The sequence below is a fragment of the Chenopodium album genome, chromosome 3 (assembly GCF_948465745.1).
Source record: "Chenopodium album chromosome 3, dcCheAlbu1.1, whole genome shotgun sequence".
In the NCBI taxonomy this organism is placed as follows: Eukaryota; Viridiplantae; Streptophyta; class Magnoliopsida; order Caryophyllales; family Amaranthaceae; genus Chenopodium; species Chenopodium album.
In genome coordinates, this window is record NC_137836.1 from 23,852,434 (window position 1) to 23,866,868 (window position 14,435).

Genomic DNA, 14,435 nt, shown 5'->3' on the forward strand with positions numbered 1-14,435 from the left:
TGCATGTTGGTGACCCTTCTATCCATGAGTCTTTGGACTCGTTTGAGGTTATGGCTAGTATGTTCATTGAAGGTGTAACAAAACATTATAGCCTTTTGAGAGAGTTCATTGGCAATGCTTCATGGGAAAGGGATGATTTTGAGAGAAACCTTTATCCTTTCATGCATGGTTTAGAGACTCTAGGCTTTGAGGATCTTGAGGGAGTAGTTGTTCATCGTTGTGATAGAGAGGAAGATGAGGTTGTTTCTATTGGAGAGTTTTTGTTTGAGGGAGATGTGAGTCATGAGTGTTCTTTTGAGGATTCTATGATTGATTTTTATGCCCTCGTTGATGATGTGAGGCTTTGTGAGACCATTGTTTCTCCTCCCCTTCCTCATGTCCCTTTCTCAAGGAAATTTGACCACATCTCCTACTATCCCATATTCCTCCCTTCTTTTGTCAAAGAGCCTATTGAGGACCTTCTCTTGTTTGATGAGACTCTTCCTTTTCATCCTCCTATTATTGAGTGAGTCTGGGCGCATAGCACCTATGGGCGAGTTATGTAAATAGGAAGGTAAGGAAGTAATTTCTGCTGATTCAATTTTTGCTTCTAGAAAAAGTTGGCTCTCCAGTGGTACATTATAATGTACCATTATACATGTATAATGTACCACTAAAGTATAATTTGTCTGAATAGTATGTTTAGTGGACTATTACGAGTGTAGTGGTACTTTTTACCATCATATAATTTTCAACTTCTGGAAAAAGTTGACTCTCTAATGGAACATTATAATGTACCATTATGCATGTATAATGTACCACTAAAGTATAAGTTGTCAGAACAGAACTTTTTAATTGCAAAATTGTCATCCTATATACGCTGAAATCAATAGGCGCTATGCGCCAAGACTTAACCCCTATTATTGAGGAAATGGGTGATTGTGCCACCCAAAAAGATTTTGAGGAGGTTTTGCCTTTTTATTCTTTTCCTTATTTCTCTTCTTCTTTCTCTTCTTATTTTTTTGATTTTTCTTTTGATTTTTCTTCTTTCTTTTGGCATCTTCCTCCTCACTTACGTGAAATAATCTTGTTGCACGTCCTCCTCCCGTCATTTGCCTACTTGTTATCATATAAAATGTGTAGTAGTGCATTTGATAAGCTCTTGCGTTTGTTGCAATATTATTTACTAGAGTGGTCTCGCTTGGACGTTAAACAAGCCTTTCTCGGGAAGTAACCCGAGGTTTTTATTGCTTTCATTTTCTCTTCTTTTAAACTAGATTTTCTCTCATGGAAATGTTTGTGTGCCTTTTGCTAGGTACATGACTTGATATACTCTTATGCATTGGTTTGGATCAAGAAACAAGGAAGTTTGACTCCTATTTTTGCTAGCATATGGAAATCGAGATTCAATTCAAGAGGAAATCGGCTTTAAAAGGTTAAATTGGTTCATTTGCGGGTAATTACACCCACCAATATCCGGTAATATCTTTCCTAGCTCTTTCTTTGATGGTTGGCGACTCGTTGGACATGTGTTGGTTTGTTGGATTGATTTCTTTCTTTTCCCCTCCCATGGATTATTTGGTTTATATTTGAGTATATTGTCTCACTCAAGCTTGGGGGGAGGGTATTCTATCATGTTTGGTGGGATGTTGATTCATTTATGCCATGCACTTGAGTATATGAATTTCCATGTCTTTTCTTATATTTTGAAAAATCCAAAAGATTTTTGTTTACTTTCAAGGTAATTTTGGCAAAATGTGTTTTGTTTGTTCTTATTTCGGACATTTTGTTTTGGGACTTGAATCCTTGAATGTTTTTCTTCATAAGTGGTAAATGTATGCACGGTTTGAGAGTGTCATTGGTTGACTCTAGGATACTATATGTTAAGGTAGTCGGTTAAGAACTTTTAGGGGTCCATGAAGCCTTAGTTCACGGGAATGTGGTAAGATGGAGTTGCTCTCTATAGTGGATTTGAAACCCTTGGTTGGTATTTGTTTGGTTATAATCCCTTGTGAGCTTCATTTGTTCTAGCCTTCATCACCTTGTTGAGAGGCTATTTAGGATCCTTGACTATGCATGTCTTAATCCTTGTTTTGACCTCTAGCTCCCAAGATCGTGACCGAGCAAATCTAGGGGAGGAAAAGGGCACCTTTTCTCATTTTTCTTTATATTCTTTTTGTTTTGTTACAAATTTGGTTTTCTATTTTGCATCGACCTACTTATTAACCAATTTGAGCCTAATGTTTCCCGCTCTTGTTTAAACCGCGTTACAAACCCAATGGCCTATGATTACCAACCCTTTTAGTTAGTGAAGCATTGGCATGTGAGGTTTGAGTTTTGAGAGTGTTGAAATTGAACAACACATTTTGTGAATTGGTTTAAGTACGGTATTGAAAGTTGATCTTGAAAAGAAAATGCAAAAAGTTTGAGAAGAAAGAAGCAATTCAATAAAATCAAATGAAGTTTCAAGAAAAAGCCGTCCATGGTTAAAAAAAGGCAAGGACATCAAATAATAGATAAAAAAAATAAAAAATAAAATAAAAAAACATATTTGAAAACGAAACAAAAAACACAAAAATATTTTAGTTTGGTTTTGTTTTCTTCCCTAGTTTAAGCATTGAGGACAATGCTTCGTTCAAGCTTGTAGGGGGGGAGCGTTACTTCGTTTTTTATTTATATATTGTGTTAGTGTTGATTAAGCTTGGGGGAGATGGCATTATTGGTATATTTGTTTGATATTTTGTGACTTCTTGAGTTTGTTTTTGGGAGTAGGCCACTCTTTTGCTTCACTTAGGAAATATCACCAAAATTTTCAAAATTTTACCCCGCCTTAACCCTTAGCCTTACATTACAACCTAATAAAAGACCCTTAGACTTTAGTGGGGTTGGGTCAAACAACGGTGGAGGGTTATAGACTTCAAACCTATGGAGAGAGTATGCATAGTTGAGATGTCGGGATTACCTTCTCAAAGTTTTTCATTTCTCTATCTTTTTCCGGTTCCTTTGTGGAATCATGAGAAGCTAGCTTAAGGGTTGATTTGAAGCTAGTGGAGAGAACGCGGCCCGATTTGTTGGGGCTAGGGTGGATTGTGTCCCCATAAGTTCTCTATGCTTAGCATATGTTATGTTTCATTCAACCATTGACATCTTGGAACGTGCATACATTTGTCTATTTAGAAAGGTTTGCATTCATTGGTGCTTGTTCCTATCTCTCGTCCAAATATGAACTTTGTGTTTTCTTTCTCTTGTTATGTTTCTTTTTCTTTTATTTTTATTGCCTTGCTTTGGTTTTTGTTTAGAGTTGTGGGTTAAACTCTTAGGAAACCCTCACGAGAGCACACTTGTCCTCTAGGGCGATCTAGGGGTTTAAAGGGCTTGTCTTTAGTTGCTAAAATTGACCGTGATTCCTACGAAAGTGAGTTAGTGTACATTCTTGTCTCCTTTAGTGTTCTAGATTTGCTTGAATAAATCATTCTCCTTCTCTCGTGTTTCATGTTAATTTGCTCGAGGACGAGCAAAAGGTTAGCTTGGGGGAGTTTGATACGTGACTTTTATGTCACTTTTTGGGCGGTTATTGAGTCATTTTCCGGCTTATTTTCCAATAATTTAGCCCATTTTGTCCTTTATTTCTATTATTTGCTTATTCTCGTCTTTTATCTTTAGTTTGAGTATTTTTAGTAGTTTTTAATAGTTTTTAGCTTATTTTCTTAATTTATTTAAATTATCTTATTTTCTATGATTATATTTCAAGTTTTTAGTTCTTGTTATTTAATAAGTTTCTAGTTTCTCTTATTTTCTTATTTTATTTTATTTTCATGTTTGTTTTCTTTATTTTATTTAATTTCTTTTGATTTTATTTTAAAGTTATTTTGATTTTATTTTATCTTTATTTTATTTTATTTTATTTGTCTCGGTTTCACCCTCGGGTTTGTTTGTGTGTAGGCTCGAGCTCAAGGTCCAAGCCGAGGCTTTTCAACAGTCACAGCCACTCATCACCTCCTTGCTGCTGCCACCATACCAAACCAGCCCCAGCAACCCACCACAACAGCACCAGCCACCACCAAAACACCTCCAATCACCACCACCCAAAACCACCGCTGCCACCAATAACCCCAAATCTGCACACCTGAACACCCCCCTCAACCACCTGCTCCACCGCACATCAACCCCGCAACAACAACTCATCCATTTCCCTTGCTCCCTGACCACCAATCAACCACCACGCAATCCCACACCTCAAACAACAACCGCACACCACAACTTTTAGCCACAACCAAACCAACACCACCAACATCACCAAAGAACACCAACAGCCTCCACAGCCACGCAAAACCAACCTCAATTCACCAACTCACCACCTCCAATCACCTTCCCCTTCTTCCTCATGCAAACCCCAACACCTCCAACCACCACGCAACTCCCCTATTCACCACCTCCAACCAAACCCACGCAAACACCACCCACCAATCAGAGAAGCTGCTTCAATCGAACCTCCAAATTCGCCCAACCAAGACCACCGCGGCCGCGCAGCCCTGTCAGAAAGCGCGCAATTGGGGTCCAAAATCAGAGTCGAGGTAGAAGCTTTGCGCGACCTTTGCGCGTCTTCTGTGTAGGCGCGCAATTGTTGGTCAATCACGAGCTTTTTCACGTGATTTTTAATGAAAATTAGATGGCCACGATAGATGATGATTATGTTGGTTTACGGTGGTGATTATGATTGCTAGTGATGAAAGTTTGAAAGCAGCCAATTCGAAAGGGAGAAGAAGGGGGTAGGCTGATATGTCGTGGGTTTTGGTGGGAATTGGGGGTTTATGGGATTTCTTTTTCCCATTTCATTTTTTCTTTTATTTTTTTATATTGTAGTTTTGTTTTTATTGGTTTTTAGTTTAGTTAATTTATTGGTTTTATTTAGTTTTATTTTTTTTTAGTTTCTTTCTTTTATTTTATTTTTTATTTAACTTGTATTATAAATACCCCTTTAGGGATATTTTCTCAAAAAACTATCAATCAATATTTTATTTTAGATAGTTTAGATTATTTTTAGCCTAATTTTTTTCTCTCTCTTAGGGTTAGTTTAGGAGTAGTGTAGAGAGAGAAAGCTTGGATTTTCATGGAGTTTTTGAGAGGTTGAAGAAGCAACTTTGTGGAACTTCTTCTCATCTATTCAATGAGCATTTTCTAACTTTCTCTCATCTTTATTTCTTGCTTAATTCTTAGTTTTATGCTTTTTGTTTATTGATTTGAGTAGATTAATTAGTTTATTTGTTTAATCTTGTTTTTATTCTTATTTTTACCTTGTTTTCCATGTCTTTTTTCATTATGTTAGATTAGATTTTGTTCTAGGGAAATGGATGAAGGTTATGTTAATAAATAGAATGATTGGTTGTGATTAGTATGGAATTATTTCTTGATTATTGTGTATGGATGATACTTTTATGGATTAGGATCTTTCTAGCTAATTGATTCTATGTTCTTAATTGTGCTTTTAATCGATTGTTCGAGAGTGAGTTGGTTGAGAGCCCTAATTTCTTCCATACCTTTTCTAGGCTAGTTGCACGAGAGTGAATTAGTTTAGTAGGATAATTAACATGCTTAATTGTGCGAGAGTGAGTTAAATGTGTTGATTGTTTCTAATCAAGGTCATTTTCATCTAATTGTATGATGTTATTGAATGTATTGATGTAATTGGATTCCACTTTCCCTAGTTCTAGTTATTTGTTCTTAGTTGTGTTTAGTTGAACCTCTCTCTATCTCACAAGCTTTCCTAGTAGTCTAATTAGCACAAATTGATACACTTAGTCCTTTTGGGTTCGACCCTTTACTTGCCACTAACTAGTTTAGTATAAGTTTAGGTATTATAAATTTATAATTTGGTTAGGGTTAGTAGTCCTAACGACCTACTTTAATTTCGATCATGAACGGAGGAGAAAACACATTAAGGGTTTACGCGACAAGGACTTGGAAACCCCCGTGTCACAGCAGGTGTCCCGTGTCACGGGAAACCCCACCGTCAGATGGGAAAGTTTCCCGTGACACGGTGGACTGTTGCCGTGACGCGGGAGTTTTCAGTCCGCTTTTCCATCTAAATTCATTTTTAACCCTAATTTCGTTCATCATTTTAAGTGCCGATTGATCATTTCGGTCCATTTCTGTTTTTATTATTATTTGGGCTAAAATAAGAAAATAAGTAAAATAAAATAAACAAAATGTTTAGGCCAAAATAAATAATTAAACAATAAAATAAAAAAAGGTTTGGGCTAAAATTAAATAAGAAAAACAATAACAAAAGGTTTGGGCTGGAATAAAAAAAATAAGCTTTGACCAAACATCAAGACTGATCCATGGACTATTCAAAAATTGAATTTAATTAAATACGATTTTTTTGAGCACTCTCGGGATTAAATACTGAACCCGACCAATAATGGCGGTGAAAGGTTGTTCATCATTGGGTTTGGTTTTGGAGAGACATTTTTAGGTGTCTACAGAAGCCCCCACTTTGACTAAGTTTGTAGAAACGTCAGTTTCGAAAACGATAGTCAAAGTAGCCAATAGGGACGGAGAATGATTTAAGATGTTCAGTGATCCTAAATCACTTTGTATACGCCGATACTTGTTGAAAAATGTTAATTCCACAGATAAAAGAGTAAAAAGATAGAATACGTATCTGGCACCAGTGTATCGGTGACAAATGAGTTTGGCAGCTTCCTATGTTTGAAGGAATCCACCGGATGACGTTTGTTGAAACACTTTCCATGCCTGAGGAAAGCCGACTAAGGAATTTGGTAGCTTTCAAAGCCAGAAGAAACCTACCGAATGACACTTTCCATGCCTGAGGAAAGTCAATGTATGAATTTGGTGTCATTCTATGCTTCAAGAAATCAACCGATAAACCTTTTCATGCTTAAGGAAAGCCGACTTGGCGGTTTTCTATACTTGAAGAAAAATCCACCGATAACGCTTTCCATGCTTGAGGAAAGCCGACTTGGCGGTTTTCTATACTTGAAGAAAAATCCACCAATAACGCTTTCCATGCTTGAGGAAAGCCGACTTGGCGATTTTCTATACTTGAAAAAAAATCCACCGATAACGCTTTCCATGCTTGAAGAAAGCCGACAACTACTGTAATCGCTGAAATTTGCAAGTGTATAATTGTTCCATTATCCCCGAACGTGGGCCGCAGATGATTCACACCTTCAAGTCGACTATCCGACCATATTAGGTGTTTAAAACGTCGGCAAGTTGACTTTGACGCTTACTGGGGGCAAAATAGTAATTTTGATACCCGTTAGTTAAAATTTTCCGCGTAATTTACTGAAAAACTAACTGTCCAATTTGTACGAAAAATTGCGCAATTTTAGTCAAAATGCCAGGAATATTTGCTGACAGCTCCAAGGAATGTGCAGGACACGCGCAAGACCACCGTGTCACGAAGCAAGGTTCCCATGACACGGCAGGGATCCCCGTCACGCAGAATAAATTCCCGTGACACGGGAAATTTCGGGGTTGCAAATCAGTCAACTGGCATCTTTGACCAGTCCAGAGCACGTGCGCCACGTCAATATGATACCGTTACACGGTAACGGAAAACGTTGTACGGGAAACGGGATGTAACGAGATGCTTTTTTTTTGTCTTTAAATTCGAGCTGCTCTTCCCCATTTCTGCCATTTTCTTGCTACTTTTACTCTTCCTCTTATCCATTTTTTTTATTTTAAGCTGCTCAAATCACCGAGCCACGGCGAGGATACACCTGCGCACGACTGTGATTCCCGTCACGCGGAGTTCCATCCCGTGACACGACTGTTCTGCTAAGCTGTTTGTTTTTGTTTTTGTTTTTTTTTATTATTTCTGCTACTGCTCGTTGCTGCTGCTGTTCAGAGCTCGTCGCTGCTGATCAGAGCTCCGTCGTCTCCCAAAACCACTGTGACACGGGACCTGATCACCGTGTCACCGATTAAACAGACCGTGTCGCGGCATCACTGCTGTCTTCACGGTTTTTCGAGCTTTGGAGCTCAAATTCTCATCAATTTTGCCCCAAGTTTTTGCTACTTTCTTCATTTTCGATTCTCCACAAGGATCCATGTTAGTTTCCTTTGATTTTTGTCTCGAATTTGCTTCAAATGAGTAATTTCATGAAAAAAAAACCCTTAAAAATCAATTTGGGGATTTTTTTGATTTTGAGGTTTATGTTGAAATTCTTGCCATGAATTTACTTGTATATGTATGTATGTGTGTTTGTGAGCGATTTGAGACAAAAATTGCATGATTTGGTTAAGAATTGAGCAAATCACCATTTTTGGTACTACTTGTGGGAAATGGTGTTCTTGTTGTTCATGTTAGTCTTTTGCACTTGAAATGATGACATATTGGTTGCAGATCTTGTAAAATATGCCATGACACGTCGATCTATAGTGTTCGTGCAATTTTGAAACATGTTTTGTGTTGTGTATGTACTACATTGTCATGGAGAACATAGTATCATGCAATTAGGAGAACATAGTATTAGTTCGTCATGGAGAAACTAAATACTATAAATAATTCCATTATTTTGCTAATTTTTAGCCTTGTGGTAAAAATTTAGCGTATAATAGAAAATGCAACTTGAAATAAATAACTAAATTACTTAGGAAATGATGCCAAGCATTTAGGTTTTTTATTAAAATGCATCTCGATATAAATAACTAAATATCTTAGGAAATGATGCTAAGCATTTAGATTTTTATTTATAATAGCATGCCTAGACGACGAGATCGCGATCTTTCCACTCATGGCCGACGTCAGGCTTTTCGGGAGGACACTCCCACGATTCCCGAGGGTATGGATGATGACGTCTTAGAGTCTGAGCCTCGACCCTCTACGAGTAGAGGTAGGTGGGCTCCACCTCCGTGGACACCAGACCAGTTGGTTTTCTGTCGTGAGAACCACGTTTCTCATCGTCCACTTACCGGCATAGTCGACGGTACGCTTCGCCATCACAGTTCTGGAGCCGGAGATTTGATTCCTCGACTTCATCAGATTATCACAAGGGATCCTGCTACGAACGCCTTATAGGAATCAGCTGGTCATGTAGACTTTTATTCGGCGATGGTAGGGTTTCGCAGCCCCCGGGGTTGTGGTGCGAAAGTCGTTCGCGCGTTGTTGGAGTATTTTTGGGATACTACCAACACTTTTCACTTTGCTTGAGGGGAGATGACAGTGATCCCTCTAGACTTTAGTATGATCAGTGGTCTACGCTTCACTGACCGGGTCGTAGCACAGATGTCTGATCTCTTTTGGGGAGCGGCTGAGGCAGCTTATTTGTTAGGTCCGATCGTTCAGCATATCAGGACTCAGCCGGTATCTCGAGGTGGTCCTAGGAGCGGTCGATCAGAGTTGGCTTCGGTTCTGGCCCGTGGTTTTGACATGGAGGAGACATCCCTTGAGCAGCGAGTGCCGATCTTCATTTTGATTCTCATTTCTATGACTCTTTCTCCTAATAGTAGTTCGCGTGCGCTCGTTTGCTACCTTCCTTCTTTGCTTAGGATTAGTGAGATAGAATCCTATAGCTGGGCCAGCCTTGGATATGTCGATCTTCTCTTGTCGTTACGTCATGGCTGTAGGCAGCTAAAGGACGAGTCCCCTATCACTGTCTACGGTTTATGAAGAGTCGTAGAGGTGACGATCCTTTCCTCTTCTTGTTTTATTTTAATTTGTTTGACTCATGTGCTCAATGATTACTTTTCATTGCAGCTATGGTTCTACGAGTACTTTCCGGGATTGGCCCCTCGACGGCGTCGTGGAGCGGTTCATGACTTTCCTGTCGGGGTCAACTGGCGTGACCGAGGAGAGTCACGGGTGGAGTCTGTCTCTGGGCTACGCGGGCTGCTACGCCGAGGCACCTCTTCTGTTGGTGTAAGAATTACTTTTGTAGCCTGTTATTTTCTATCTTGACGTTATTTCCAGCGCTTCATTGCAACTTTTTATGGTTTTCAGGTTGCTATTGATGTCCAATATCGTCCGTGGGATGGGATGAGTAATCTTCCCGAGGCCTTGCAGCTTTCAGCGTTCCGCACTGTTTTTGTTGGTACCAGATGCTTTGTCTGGTATCTTAGGGAGCGTGTCGTTTGTCAGCACAGTGGTGATCTCTTTGTGGTGCCCTTGTCTCTACCGGAGTCGATGCTGAAATCGCGCTTGCTTAGGGAGTTGATAAACAGGGGAGAGCGCTACACTTTTCCTTGGAAGGAGCTTGTGCACATGGAGGGTGATTATGCGCAGGCCTTGCTACCCACTCTGACTCCTCAACCCCGTCTTCCTGAGGTATGATTTCTTTTGTGGAGTTTGTTGCTAGTCTTTGTTTAAATAGTCGAATAACTTGATTACACGATCGTATTTTCAGACGACTGTTCGCCGCTTGGGGAGGATTGAGATTGGTATTACTAAGGACCATATTGCTGACGCGCCAGAAGGTTTCAGACAGGCGCAAGAGTCTGTGCCTGATGTTTTTGAGCCGATAAGCTTTTGATACATTATTCATCTTTTTTAATACCGCTTGTTACTGATTTTTCTCTGTTTTGTTCTCAGCCTACCCGCCCGGAGATGATGGGATTCATGAAGCTGGTTGACGCCCTGAAGTACTGCATCATCAAGCTTCAGCGTGGTGCGAGTTGTCGGAGCGGTTCTGGCGATGTTCTTGAGGTATGTTCACTTTTTCTCATTTCTACCATTTATTTTATTTTGCATTGTTTACATCTTTTGATTTTGTGTCCTCTAGGAGCGACGGAGGTCCCGCTCTCGCTCGAGGCATAGAGGCACGGAAGAGGGAGAGCCTAGTCATGGTAGACGATCTCTTGAGGTTCATCGGCATTCTGAGTCTCAGCGAGATCCTCAGCTTTCTCGGCCATTTCAGGAGGCTCCGTGGCAGCAACCTCAATCCTCCCAGTCGTTCCAGCATTTTCAGGGTCACGGTCAGTGGCAACGACAGTCGTTTTCTAAGTCTTCACTGCCTGAGCTTAGGCCTGTTATCACTCTTATGGATCCAGGCTTATATTCAGCTCCATCGTCTAGGGCGCTTCCTCCCCCGATGCCAGGCTTGTTTTCAGTTCCAATGTATGGAACGATGCCTCCACCGACGATTCCTACTTCTTTGAGTCAGTCTGCACCGTTTGCCAGTTAGACGGGTCCTACTTTGAGTTTGACTGCTACTGGAGTTACAGGGTCTAGTAGGGATGCTACTCCTCGTACCCGGATGATGGCGGGACTGTTTGGCTCACCGCTCCCATATTCACAGGCTGGAGATGACACTGATCCTCACTCTTCTTGTTCTATAGATTTTTTACCGAGGGTCTTTATTTGTACATACTTTTATGACACTTGACGCTGCTTATTTATTATGACTCATTTTGTACATTATTAACAGTTTATGTATTATTAGTGTGTGCTTGAGGCTCATTGTGTGTGATTGTGTATTTATTAATGACGCGACAAAAAAGCGTAAGTGGAGTAAGTGGAGGATACCGACCTTCCCCAAAAGAAAAAAGAAATAAAAAAAAAAGAAAAATATGAATAAATTTTACAACTACTCCAAAAAAAATATGTTTGGAAATGGGATGAGGTTTATAACTTCCCTAAAGAAAAAGAAATAAAATAATAATAGAAATAAGAGTAAAAAATAAAAAGATAAATAATAAAAATAAAATGATAAAAATAAAAATATTAATAAATAAAGTTGAGAATTTTATTAGGAATGAAACTCTCGAAACACAGAATTGAAAAATAAACGGGGAAGATACAACAATAAAAAAATCCGGATAGATACAGGAAGAGGATAAAATAAAATGATAAAAATAAAAATATTAATAAACTCTCGAAAAACAGAATTGAAAAATACACCGTGTCACAGAAAAATCTGCCGTGTCACGGCACAAATTCCCGTGACATGGTGGAAATTCCCGTGTCACGGTGCGCGTATTCAACAACGGTGTGGTTTACGCGTATAGAAAGATAGATTCTGAGTAGTTCCGAGTGTTTTTGCTATAAAATTGGACCAGTATATTCGTGATATGCATAATTACGAAACATAAAATAATTAGAATTTAATATTTCAATAATAATGTCTTAGAATTTTGATAATACATTGCGCAACTGGTCTTATTCTTTGACCAATGCTCACAAAAGAGAATTGATATTGTTTCATGTTAGGGGTTTACTGGCCTTGAGATATGTATCGATTGAACATGATTTTCTTAGGGCAGCATTAGACTATTGGAGTCAAGAAACACATTGTGTTAAATTTGATTACGATGAAATATTTCCCCTGCCGGAGGAATTCGGTGCCATCTTTGGATTTCCTGCCAGAAATCTTATTGCCATGCCTACCCTACGTGAGTATTATTATCAAGACTTTGAACGCCATCTTAATCTAACAGATCCAGATTTAAAATGAATTGTGTGTGGTAATGAGGTAGACTTAGAAAAACTTGCAAATTTGTTTTTCAATCGTCCTGTCTCTGAGTCTTTTCATGTATATCGTAGAAGGGCCTATATTTTTTGCATGTTTAGCAAGCTTTTTTTTGCAAACGTTAGGGTAGGACATGCTTGTCTAGCATCCGTGCTTGAGCATGTTGAATCTGGGAGGTCTCCTATGCCTACGTGCCTTGGAGAAACTTTTCGCGGCCTTGACGAAGCAAAAGCTGACCGGAAAGCCATCAGGAAGGGCTCTCTAGTACTGCTACAGGTAAAAAATGCTCCGAATAGCCCTCGTGACATAAAAAAAGTACCGTGTCACGGTGGCATTCTGTCGTGACACGGTGAATTGTGTCGTGTCACGGTGGAATCTGCAATTTTTTTTTTCGACTGATTTATTTTTTTTTTTTATTTTGCAGATTTGGTTGATGGAGCGTTTAGAACTTTTTGAAGCCCCCGGCGATATTGAAAAATATGGCCCTAACGATCTAGTCCGTAGGAAGAAGAATTACTCTGTGAACATGCCATATAAAGATTGGAAGAATTTCTTTGCAAAGAGAGAATTTTCCATTCGTTGGGTGGTGCCTTGGTGGAGGCTTACTAGGATGGTTGGTACGAATGATACTCCGTATTTTCGTGTTCCTAGTATCTCAAGACTAACTTTTTATTGTCCTTCCCGACTGATGTGATAGTATGGACTTGAACAAGTAGTTCCACGCTATAACGATAGTCCTCGTGAAGTATCGTTGAATGAAAGTAACATTCACAAGTACGAGGCTTATTGGATTGGAAGACCTTTGTGGACCGTTTCTGCAAGTAACCAAGCTCCTCCTCCCTTATCTAATGCATACAAGGCATGGTTGAACCCTAGAAGTAGAAGGGAACGAGATCGTCTAGGTCCAAGAACACAAGGGATTGAGTTTAAGACTCCTATAATGCCTAAAAGGAAGAATTATGTGAAAGGGAAGGGTAAGGAGAAGATGGTTTATAGAGAGAAGCAACCAAAGCATTTTAAGAAAGGTGAAAGGGGTGAAAAAGACATATTAATGGTGAAGGTCGACCTAGTTGAAAAAGAGAAGGAGGTTCCTAGAGTGAAGAAGGATTAGATCAGTATTGCTTTGCTTTTATGATTTATAATTTTTAAAATAAGGCGCATGATACCAATAATTGTAGTCACATTTATTTCAATAATAATAGCATAATTATTTTCGCCTTGAATAAAAATTACAATGACTTTTTTTTTATATATACGAGTCAAGAAGTTGGACGCAATGGAAGAATGAAAAAACCGTCGAACAGATAACTGAATTCGCAAAGACTGCATCACTAAAAAAATCGGAAAGTTTGAAATTTCAACCGTGCCACGGTGAAAAATGCCGTGACACGTTGGAAATTCCCGTGGCGCGGCAATTTTTTTTTTTTTTTTTTTTTTTTTACTGCAGGTCCACTGTGCCACGGTGGAAATTTGTCGTGACACAGTAGAGTTTCTTGTGGCGCGGCAAACCTTTTTTTTTTATTTGCTGTAGGTCCACCGTGCCACGGTGGAAATTTGCCGTGACACTGTAGAGTTTCCCGTGGCGCGACAATCTTTATTTTTTTATTTTAGCTCCGTTTTACCGTGACGCAATGTTGAACTGGCGCGTATTCTTAATCAACGGAGAAATGATTTTATTTTTATAAAGTGGCCAGGCCCGCTTGAGGGGTTGCCTACGTATCCTTAAAAAGGAATCAGGCTAAACGTAGCTCTATTGGGTCATGAACCCATGCAACTAGGCATAGAATTCCTTGAGTTGATCCTAGGTGGTTAAATTGTGGAAACCGTTACCGTCCATGTCTACCAATTAGGCCGCTCCGCTGGACAAGATGGCTTTAACAATGTACGAGCCTGACCAATTTGGTCTGAATTTTCCTCTTGGATCCAACACATTTTTGCTAAGTGCCTTAAGCAGCAGGTCACCTTCTTTGATGTTCCTAGTCTTGACTTTTTTTATTGAAATGTCGCACCATACGCTGTTGG